Source organism: Leptodactylus fuscus, chromosome 2 (genome assembly GCF_031893055.1).
Source record: "Leptodactylus fuscus isolate aLepFus1 chromosome 2, aLepFus1.hap2, whole genome shotgun sequence".
In the NCBI taxonomy this organism is placed as follows: Eukaryota; Metazoa; Chordata; class Amphibia; order Anura; family Leptodactylidae; genus Leptodactylus; species Leptodactylus fuscus.
Genome location: NC_134266.1, coordinates 230763790 through 230775971, shown reverse-complemented (window position 1 = coordinate 230775971; position 12182 = coordinate 230763790).

Below are 12182 nucleotides of genomic sequence, written 5' to 3'. Positions count from 1 at the left end.
GAAGTAACGCCTTATGGGTCAGAGTTATTGCACAACACGACCCCATGCGGCTGCCAAAAGTTGTAGCTGTTTGCAGTGAGGAAAGTGAGCCCACAAGTACACGTGTCTGTGCGGCTCTTATTAGGGCGGCCTCACACACAGCGGTTTTCTTAAAAAAAAAAAAAAAAAAAAGCCACTGCAGTTTTTCATGCTTTTAATTATTTTTGAGCTAAAGCAGCAGCTGCTCTATTAGAGAGACGTATCAGTCCATAGGCTGGGGCTGTATGGTGACTGAGCAGACATGATGGTGTGGCGCTGCGACTCCTTCACAATGTAAGTGAATTGCGACCCTGAGGTGCTGCGACTTTAGTTACTAAACCATCACACAGTGCGCCCTCTTTTTGGGAATTGAACTCACAGGGGTCGCAATGTGACTCCATTCACTTAAGCTAGTGTCTTGGTTAGTTAGAGGATCAGAACAATGGACACTCAGGCTGCCAAAACAGCAGACATTAGGTGTCCGTTCTTTTAAACAGAAAACAACAGTCAAAAAAAGTCTTGGCACATTTTCACTCGCTAATTTTCAGCAGCCTTATGTGAGTGAAGAAGCTGCAGAAGGATGATTTGCAGACAGAAGTGTAACTTGAGGGGGTGCAGTCACACTGGGGCCCAGGAGCCCTAGGGGGTCCATGAGCACTGGCATCAGTATTGAGATTACAGCTTCCATCTGGGCCCATAAATCAAGGAGACCCAGATTACCCCAACCACACTAAGGTGGATTAAATGGGTTGTCCCATCACAAGGATCCTATCTATACTGCTTGTTAATGTGAATGTAAGACTTTTCCTAAATACACTGCTTCAGCAAAACTGCTTTGTTTGTCCACTATCTTACTTTATTCAATTGATTGTTGACACAGCCCTGACTTATCTGCTCAAAAGTCAAGTGATGTATCTGCTGCTCTCAGGGGGGAGGGAGGAGGGGCTAAGTGCAGGGGAGCGAGCCTGTGTATCTAGCTATTCCTGTGTCTACACCATGTGACCTAGCTTCCTGCTATCAGATAGAGGAGAGGAGCTGCTTTCATTTCTTCTGTTCTCCTAGATATCAGGTTAGCTAATTCAATTGTGTTCATTATGGCAGAGACAGGCAGTCTCTGTATGTAACACAGAATGGAGTTGCTCCTGCCTGTACTTCATAGTCTAATATTGTGCATACAGTGTTGTTTGAGGACCTTTGATGACATCACAGGCCCTTCAGACGCCCCATAGGATCACGCTATGTGGTGGGTGGAGCTACATGCTAATTTGGGGGCGGAGCTAAATGGCAGGTTGCACGTGAAACCCCACCAAATGATCAAAAAACAAAATAATATTGATAACCAGTGAACGTGCCCAATAACAGAAAAAAAAGATAGGTGAGTATCTATCAAGAACAGAACAGAGCGTCCCTTGATAGATACTCACCTACCCACCAAATGATGCAAGAAACCAGGAAGAAAGATTTTACAGCAGTGAAGACTGGTGAGTATGCGACGTGGAAATACCCCTTTAAACTACTTATCACCCGTAACCATCAATATGAAGAATTCACTGTAGGGATGAGGTAGGGGGCTCCGGACCAAAGATAACACCGGGACCCAGAAGACTTTAGTTACACCACTGCTTGCAGATACATGGGGGTCCAACTGCTCAGCATCCTTTACTGATCAGAAGATTGAGGGACTTTAGTCACCCATTCTGAATGGAGTGGTGGTCAGGTGGCACGTACACACCGCTCCATTCATTTGGATGTCAGTGCTAGAGATGGCTGAAGTACAGAGCTTGGCTATGCCTGACACTGCTTGACCACTACAGAATGGTGCAACAACTGCTTTCACTTTGAATCTATTCTGACTCATCCAAACACTGCGACTCCCAATCCCTTTTCCCCTAGAAAATTTGCTGCATTTACCCATCCATAGATATATATATATACAGGGGAGTCAACAGCAGAAATTCAAGTGCCATTGCAGATCCGCTCATAGCTATCCCCCCCCCTGTTCTCTCTGACCATTTTGTGTGTGGATACCCAATGCGGTTACAGTAGTATTTTTTTCCTCACAACATCAGAATACAATTGTTTATATGTGAAATACTCATCGTTGCATTTTCCCATTAGAAAGAGCTAAAGGCAGCCACTACTTACTGGCAAAATAAGCAAGAAACCCCCCACTATGAACATAACCTTAGATTAAGATAAGATAATCCTTTAATATTCGCACAGTGGGGAAATTTCAGCATGTTACAGCAGCATAGTAATACAGATACAGGATAATACACAGTAATATATTACAGACGTAGACACACATACCGTATATACTCGAGTATAAGCCAAATTTTTCAGCCCAGTTTTTGTGCTGAAAAAGCCCCCCTCGGCTTATACTCGAGTCAGCAAAAAAAAAAAATTTTTTTTTTTTTTTTTAGTAGGGAGGTGGGGTCTATGACTAACCACAATATCAATGTATAGAATCTCCCATAAAATAGTGCAAAAAAAAAAAAAAAGATATAAAAAAAATTAAGTTCTAAATCCCTCCTTTCCCTAGAATACATATAAAAGTAGAAAATGACTGTGAAACACAAACACATTAGGTATCCCTGTGTCTGAAAGTGCCCGGTATACTGAATATAGGGGATCTGCAGTGCTCCTGTTCCGTCGGGAAGGGGTTAATAGGAGCACTGCAGATACCCTATATTCAGCCAGACTGAATTCCAAGTGGGGGAAGAAAAAACAGTCTTCAAGCTTAAGGAAGGGGCAGACAGACAACCAAAACACCCCCTCCCCTTCCCCAGCGTCTATTGCACCCAAAAACTCCAACCATTTTAATTTTTGAAATTTTTCAGTAGCTTCTGCATTTCCCCCCTAGGCTTATACTCGAGTCAATAAGTTTTCCCAGTTTTTTTGTGGTAAAATTAGGGGGGTCGGCTTATACTCGAGTATATACGGTATGCTGAGAAGAGAAGATATACTAGGAGTCCATAGCAGCTGAGGAACAGAAGAAGGAAGACTTCATAATCATTAGTTCTCTGTGCGGAGTGATCTTCGCTTGGTCTGATGTAGATTATACAGCCTGATCGCGGTTGGAAGGAAGGACCTGCGATAGCGCTCCTTCTCACACTTGGGGTGAAGCAGACGGTCACTTACAGTGCTGCCAAGTGCCATCAAGGTCTCATACATGGGGTGGGATTTGTTCTCCTGCATGGAGGTCACCACAGACAGTATCCTTCTGTCACCCACTACCTGTACTGGGTCCAGGGGGCTCCTCAGGACAGAGCTGGCCCTTCCGATCAGCCTGTCAAGTCTATTTCTGTCCCTGGTTGATATACTGCTCCCCCAGCAGGCCACACCGAAAAAGATGGCTGAAGCAACCACAGAGTTGAAAAAGGCCCTAAGAAGTGGCCCCTGGACTCTAAAGGCCCTTAGCCTCCTGAGCAGGTAGAGTCTGCTGTGGCCCTTTCTGTGCAGCGCCTCCAGGTGATCAGCCCAGTCTAGGGACACAAGGCGGGGATACCATGCAGAATGTCAAGAGAGGACATGGCACAGTGAACCCAGCCGGAATTGTCTGTATTTTACTGTTACTTTGAGATGAAATTTCCGGGTGACTGGCCTGCCTTTTCGCCTTTGCATTGCAAAAGTTAAAAACCTTAGTCAAACCACAGAATTGCAGTAAGTCACCGACTGCTTTTACAAACCCTACAGGGTAAGGCACTTTGTTCTGCAGGGTTTTTTTTTTTCTGCACTGTGTGGATGAGATCTGTTTACATCCCAACCACTACAATGCTACTGTACATTGCAATGGGCTGGCCGCCAAAAATTACATGCTGAAAACTCACATTGTGTGTTCCAGGCCTTATTCCGATTCCTGCTGTGGTTGTGCAGTAGTTCTACACAAGGATTAGCCCCATTTTCACTGAAGTCCCAGGTTACTTATTTCCTTAGGCTGCTTTCACACGGAGTAACGCTCCATTCATTCTGACACGTAAACACATGTCAGAGTGAGCGCTGTAAAACAGAATCCCATTGACTTAAATGGGTGCCGTCTTACGTGCGTTACACAGTGAAATCAATAGAAGGCTTTTTAACCCATTGATTTCAATGTGTAGCGCGCGTAAGACGGCACCCATTGAAGTAAATGGGATTCTGTTTTACAGCGCTCACTCTGACACGTGTTTACGTGTCAGAATGAGCGGGGCATTACTCTGTGTGAAAGGAGCCTTAGTGCTGCCAAAATGCAGCCAGGAAATTTTTAGTTGTATGTGAAAATGGTTGTGGAAACCTGTGATATGGATTGTTGTCTCACTTGACATGAATTTTGGCACAGATTCCATGCAGTAAGGGTGCATTCACTTCTTTGTTGGAGGATCTGTCTGGAATCCATCTAACATCCCCCAAATTATTGCTTGTCCTGTGAATAAACCAACAGGTAGCCAATGGATCACATTGTAGTCATTCATTAGATGGATCTGTCTTAATACTTAGAAGGTCTGCAGCGTATTTGTCTCGTGGTATTAGCCCAAGGCTAGGAACCAATGTGGTGAGTTCACACCTCTGAAATTACTGGTGGCTAATCTGCTGCGATAAATAGTATCGGTAATAAATTGGATTTAAAGGGGTTTTCCCACAAAAGCAAGTTATCTCATAACTTGCTTTCGTAAGAAAACCCCTGTAAAGAAAAATCCTATCCACACACTGCAAAAAAATAACAGAACAAAGTATCTTGCACTGTGTTTTTGAACATACAGCATATCAATGATTACATTACATAAAATATGGGATGACACCACATCATAAAGTAAGGGGCTACTAGCCCTCACACACCAAATATATACAGAAGAAAAGGAGAAAGGAAAAGACCCTAGAGGTGTGAAATATAAACAAGCTCACACTCAATGTAGCCTATACAAAATCAATCTTTATTTACATACAATAGACAAAGCCACACATTGGGCTAGGCTCCTGTGTTCTCCGTCTGCCTGAGATCCCGTCTGCCAAAACAGCAGTTGTCCACAGACCTATTAGACTACTAGCCTCTGCTTGCGTTCGCCTGTGTGTTGTTGGCATTAGAGATGAGCGAACACTGTTCAGATCAGCCGATCCGAACAGCACGCTCCCATAGAAATGAATGGAAGCACCTGCGACGCCGGCCAGCCGGCGGCAAAGTCAGCGTCACAGGTGCTTCCATTCATTTCTATGGGAGCGTGCTGTTCGGATCGACTGATCCGAACAGTGTTCGCTCATCTCTAGTTGGCATCAAAAATCCGCCTATATTCAGCAAATTGCTGCTGTCAATGATCCGCCTGCTCTGGTGTTTTGGCAGCTCTCAAGCTGTCCTGCTGCTGAATTTGTTCTTCGCGTCGTGCCTGTGACACCATATAATGATCGTGTTGTCAGCGTTGATGATCCGGCGTTTCGGCAGCTCTATGAGGAGTAGTAGTAGTAGGATAATGGGATCTCCTAGGTGTCTGTCTGGGTTTCTGCCGTTTTTATACTGAAACCGGCAGAGAGAAAATTCCTCTATGCAGGACTTTTCTCTATACTGATTTTCAGTGGAATCTGCTGCAACACAGATGTGAACCTGGCCTGAGAAAGTGAGGTCCAGTCATGATAAACTGGTAAGAAACCTCGTTCTACACCCCCTTCACACATACCAACAGCATATATACATATATATATTTATTAGCTATAGCCTGCGACTTCGTCCGCTGTCCCCTCACCCTTGCGCGATCCACCTGCAGCGCGGCCCATGGCCCTTTCCTTGCATCCTTGCTGCTTCACCTCTGGCCCTCCCCTTTCCCTCCACCGCGGCCCATGGCCCCCCATGGCCCTTTCCTGGCATCCTTGCTGCTGCACCTCTGGCCCTCCCCTTTCCCTCCACCTGCACCCCCGGCTCTCCCCTTACAACCCACCCGCGTCCCCCTTTCCCCCTCTAGAGTTACAGTCACCTCCTACATCTACCTCTTCCCCCCAGCACCAGACCTTGGTTCCCCCCCACACACACTTGCCTTTTGCCCTCTGGTGTGAAACCCGACCCCCCCCCTCTCTAACCCCTACCACCAGCATCTCCCCTAAACCAGCAACCCCCCCACCCCTACCGATCACCTATGCCCCACCATCCCTCTCCCCCTTAAGCAAGCCGGCGATCCCTGTTCCCGCAGCACAGCTGACTAAGACGGCATTTCCTCTGCCGGCGCTGCTATGTTCGTGTTCCACGCCGGCACCCGGAGCAAGCTGATCTGTCCTGATGTCTTCTGCCGGTGCGTGGGCGCTGTGCTGCTCCTTTTCCGGTATATTCCTTCTCCGCGTCGGCACCTGGACCAAGCTCCGGGGCCGGCGTCATGTTCCTATGGCAGCCGGGAGCCGTGCGCAGGGTCCCTGGGCTGTCGGTATTTCTCTCCTACTGCAGCCTATGGCACGTAGCCTGCAGTAGAAGCGCCGGTTTTATGCTATGCTATACCAGCGCTTCTATTGCAGGTTACGTAGCCTAGGCTGCAGTAGGAGCAAAAGACCGACAGGACGGGGACCCTGCGCAAGGCTCCCGGCTGGCATAGGAACATGACGCCGGCCCGAAGCTTGATCCGGGTGCCGACGCGGAGAAGGAATATAGCGGAGAAGGAGCAGCGCAGCGCCTACGCACCGGCAGAGGACATCAGGACAGGTCAGCTGTGACTGAGGCGGCGTTAGGATTAATGGAGACGATCGTTGCGGACACTGGCCACCCCCCACCCCGCTGGACTCACCTTGTGTATGGTGTGTAGTCCGCAACATCTGCCGGTCCTGTGTAGCCGGCCGGCATGCCGGCAGTGTGTAGGCGGCCTGGGATGGCAGCGGTGGCTGGAGCATGTGGGCTGCCGCCATGTTGACTACGGTCTTCCCGGTCAATCGGCTTGCCCACACTTTGCCGGCAACGTATGGTGCTGCAGCGCTGGCTCCCTAGCCTGCCCACACCCTGCCATGCACCAATAGGAGGTGCGTGGAAAGACCTGGGCTGGCAGAATGCCAGCTCCTACATCAGAGCAGGAGAGAACTTTGGAGGGTCGCGGTGGCGATTTGGGGTGAGTGACCCACATTTAAAGTAGCCTATTCTTCCGTCCTGGGCAATATGTCGGTGTGTGTGAAATTTCAACAAAATCCATTCAGCCGTTTGGCTGTGATTGAGGAACAAACATCCAAACACACAAACCCACAAACTCACAATAATATTAATAGGATATATATATATATATATATATATATATATATATATATATATATATATATATATACATACATATATCTTACAGTGCTAAGACATACTGATACGGAAAAAAATGTACATTGTGCTCCCTATATGGGGCTACCAATCAACATTAAAAAAAGAAAATGAGCCTGTGTGTAATTTGATGTTTATGAATAAAACCTTTATTGTGAAGTAACGTGCTCCCCTCTGAGGCACTTATCTCCTCTGACATGCACAGAGTTTGCTGTAGGAATAGGAGGACAAGCTTAGGGCCGGTGTGCGGCAAGTATACAGACCCCATTATAGTCTAGGGGGTCCATACGCGTAACTGCACAGTCGCTTGCAGTTGCGTTGGTATTCCGTTCGGGAAGGGGGGGGGTCCTCATGCGGACTTCTTCCGGACAGAAGCAAACGCTAGTGTGAACCGACCCTTAGAATGGAGGTCTGTAGTAATCAGGTCTATAGTAATCACCTGCATTGTGAGTGACCTGTTCATAAAGGAAACACTGTGGGCATCAGAGGAACAGGAAGGAGGTCAGTGCTCCAGAGGAGAGCAAATAAATAATTGTCAGTAAGTTATTCAATAATGTAATACTCACAGACTTAATATTAAACGGAAGGGACAAAATTTGTTTTTACTTTAGTGGTTCTCTAAGTAACAGAGTTTAACAATGACAGACATAACAAGTATTTCAATATACAAGCAGTCTCCCCCCTATTATATGTCTACATATATGTTTGGATATATGCCAATTGGTTGTATGAGGAACTTGTGTGCCAACTGTGTATACTGTATGTTTGTGTGTGTCTCTTGGGTGGCTATATCTCGATAATGTATACCATTTATTTCACCATTGGGGAGTTTTTCAATTTTTGTGTTTTTTTTTTTGTTTTTTTTTGTCCCCCATATAATATGTGTTTTTATATGTTTTATGTATTAATATAATAAAGATGTCTGGTATGATTTATATTTTTCCTGGGTGCTTTTCTTTGTGGTATGACCACAATAGGCGGAAAACGCCTGAAGAAAGGTCATGTTGCTTCTTTTTCTGTGCTAGCAGAAAAAAAAGCTAGCATTCTACATAGACTAAGGGCTCATTCACACGGGATCGGTGGGGGCGAATTTTGACACAGAGAGTGATGCGGGAGTCGCGTCACTCTTGGGTCAAAACCCGCCTGCCACAACAATCGCGGTCGCGGCTTTCCCCTCCGTAGCCGGAGGGTGCAGCCGCTAAGCGGAAGCCGCGGCTTCCGCCTGAAGAAAGGTCATGTCGCTTCTTTTTTTCTGCTAGCAGAAAAAAAAAATGCAATCTACATAAACCACTATTGTAAAGGGGCGGATTATGACGTGGATTCCGCTGTCAAAATCCTCCTCCATGTCACCGTGTGAACTAGCAGTTTTGGAAATTGCAACATGTTAATTACACCTATGGAAGTGACAGCGGTTTCTATACTGGTATAATTGAAGCAGAAAGGTTTCCTCTGTGGACTTTCTGTGAAAAGCGCTGTAATAAAAACCGCCATACATTGCCACCGCAGTTTTTCCTGCAGCCCTTTTTTGCTGTGGGACGCTACATGGGGCCTTAGCATAAAGCTGTCTTGCCAGTGTTTTAAAGTTGTGAAAGTTATCCTTAGCTACAAAGGCTTGGGGTGTGGTTTTATGTCAGTCTGTGTATATGAAACCATTGCTGGCAAGATGCCAAAAACTGTCAGGATGGAAAGAGGAACAAAATGAAAAGCCATTGTAAAGCCTGTTATTTGCATGTGTATCTATTTTCAGACATTCCAGAAAATAGCATTTGTGCATAAACTAGGACCTTTAATAATTTCAAGCATTAGGGCATGTTCACATGTGGCTGATTCATTGATTTTGGAGACTGAAAATTTAATTTGTAAAGAAAAGTTAAAAATGTTATAGAGTTGTTTTTGCACCCTATGCATGCATTAGTGCAAGCCCCATTCAGATGAAATTTCTGCTGCATGTCAATAGGCTCTAAGGGGGCTGCACAGTCCACCTTCCTCTTAAAGAATGGGGATGCATACCTCCCAACTTTTGAAGAACAGAAAGAGGAACAAAATGAGCAGCAAATTTAGCTCCACCCACTGTTATGTTGACTCCGCCCATTCTCATTTATTTTTCTTGTGCCCCTACACAGTATAATCCTCCTACAGTCACCCGTAAATTATATGTCCCCCTCCATCTCTCCCCCAGTTTCATATACCCCTTCATCTGCCCCAATTTCATGTTCCCCCTCCATCTCTGTTCCCAGTTCCATCTCTGCGCACAGTTTTATGCCCCCTAGATCGGACGTTATATATATTTAGAGCAGGTCCTATACAATATTATGACAGAACCTAATAAAATATAGTAAGGAAGCATTGGATGACCCGCAAGAATTGGAAGCCGTATCCGCCTCAAAATCCTGACCAAAAAGACGACTCCCATTGAAATCAATGGGAGCCGGTTTGTTCCGGTTGCCGGAAAAAGATGATGTTCATTCTTCAGGCCGATTCACCTCGCGATTCAGCCTGAAGACACTCCCTCCTCCCAATTAGGCCCATTCATTCAGAGTGTGTGACTGGATGCCGCTGCAGTGCCTCCGCCTCCGGTTCTGGATCAAAGAAAACCCATGTGAACTTACCCTTAGGCTGCACGTGTTTTGTCCGTTTTTCTCAGATTAGTTGCTAGGTGTTTCTAAAAAAAAAATATAGAAGATAGCATCTGGTTTTTTTGTGGATACAAAAAGAAAACCTAATGGCGTACAGCAGATCAAAGACGGAAATAAACTAAAATGTCCAATGTCTGTGGGAAACGGGCTTGTTGGTGCCCCATAGGAGGCCACTTCTTGTGATTCGGGGAATACCAGCAGTGGGACCCCAGTGATCAGTTGTGGGTGATAACATTATTATTATTGGACGTCTTATAATATTTATTTTAATTAGACTTGTTAATACGTTGTAAAGGAATATTCAGACTCCTTTAGTTTATACATTGTTTCTTGCATTTTAGCACTGCACCCCTTCATTATTATTCATGGATGATCACAGTGTGAACACCACCATACTTTGCTTCCACTATTGTAGCCTTTTCTTTGAAGACCTGACTGTACCCTGTTAATTATTGTCTAGTAATCTCTGACATTTCTGAAATTGTTTATCCTTTCTTTAGTTTTTCCCCTGTAAATAACCTTAGAATTAATCCCTTTTAGAATTAGGGCCCATTCACACTACAGATACGCTGACTGATTCTGAACGTTAAAACACGTTCAGAATCAGCGCGTATAAAGCAGATCCCATTCATTTCTTTTTTTTTTTTTTTTTTTTTTTATAAATTCTTTATTTATGAAAACAAGGTCACAGAGGAGAGAAAATAAAAGATATATGAATCAAAAACAATCACATAACAAAACACGGGGGACCCTACCATAACGAGGGTCGCCCGACAAATTCAAAGGCCGGACCTCACCACAACCAACAATACGGGGGAGGAGCGGCCGACACAGCGTCACTACATAAAATGAAAAAGGACGAAGGGGGAACGGAATGAAACAGGAGAAAGCCATCTGGAGGGGGGGGACAAGAGGTAAGCTGGGGGGGGGGGAGGGGAAAGAGAAACGGGGGGAAGCCAACAGGGAGGAGAAAGGAATAAACAGATGAGGGAGGGGGAGGGAGGGAATCAGGGAAGAGAAGCGGAAGGAATGGGCGGGGGGAGGGGGAAAAGGAAGGGGCAGCGAAAAAAGACGAGAGGGAAAAAAGTAGACAAACAAACAAAAACAGGAGGACAAAAAGCAAACACCTGCTAGAACCGAGCTTAGCTAGCCCAAGCTCAGGCAAACACCAATCAGTGGGAGAAAACCCACTAGAGCAGGTCTCAGGGGCACGCCGCAGAATGCGCCCAGAGAGCCGCTAGAACTAACTAAGTGGGGGAGAGGTAGATCAGAATTCAGAGCTACCCATTCCCACACCGGCAACACAGCAAAAATGAAAAAAGAAAAGGGGGTCGCAATTGAAAGCCAGCTGAGGGGGCCAGCCACAATTATAGAGAAGCAAACAGCCCACACCCCGGCCAACCCGGGCGCCCCGTGGAAGAGGCAAATAAAAGGAGCACTCCCAAGCAGGCCACCGTACGGCGAAGCCTCAAAATGTAGAGACAACGACGCAGGGAAAGCATACACGGAGCAACCCTGGCAGGCCGGGGGGCAGGAAAGAGGGCGGGCAACGCCGTGAACACACAGGGGGGAGGGGGGGGGACAGGAATCCACCCCATGCACCCCCATGGCACAAAACTTAGCATGAGGAACAAATCGCGGGAGAGACAAAGATACAATAACGATGAAATACAAAAGAGCATAAAACAACGAAAGTCAGGTGGCCTCAGAGGACCCAGCACAGTCTAGACTATCGACCCAGATGAAATGTTCTCCAGAGGGGCCCCCAAGGGGTCCATCCCACGGCGTCCCTGTCGAGGCAGTGGGGGTGAGGAAGGGCCAGCAGCAGATAGAGGGGACGGGAGCGGGAACTCCAGCCAGTCCGGCAAAGTTAAGTCAGAGATGTCAAGAAAATGGGCGAGATCCTCCACCTGGTCAGGGGAATGTAAAGGGAAGTTGGCGCCATTTCGGCGGATCAGGAGATGAAAGGGGTGACCCCAGCGATAAGTAGCTCCAGAGTCCAGGATTTTGCGGAAAGTAGGCTTCAGAAGACGCCGCATCGCCAGAGTGCGGCGGGAAACATCAGGGAGAAGGGTAATAGAGCCGTCTAGGAACGGAACCGGTCCATGGCGCCAGGCCGCCTGAAGAATGTCCTCTTTCTCTTTGTAAAAATGCACCCGGCATAGGACATCCCTAGGATCGGAGGAGGAGGTTCTTTTAGGTCCGAGCACACGGTGGATCCTATCGATATTGATCTCTGTATCCATCGGTCGGGACAGAACGGTGTTGAAAACCGAAACCGC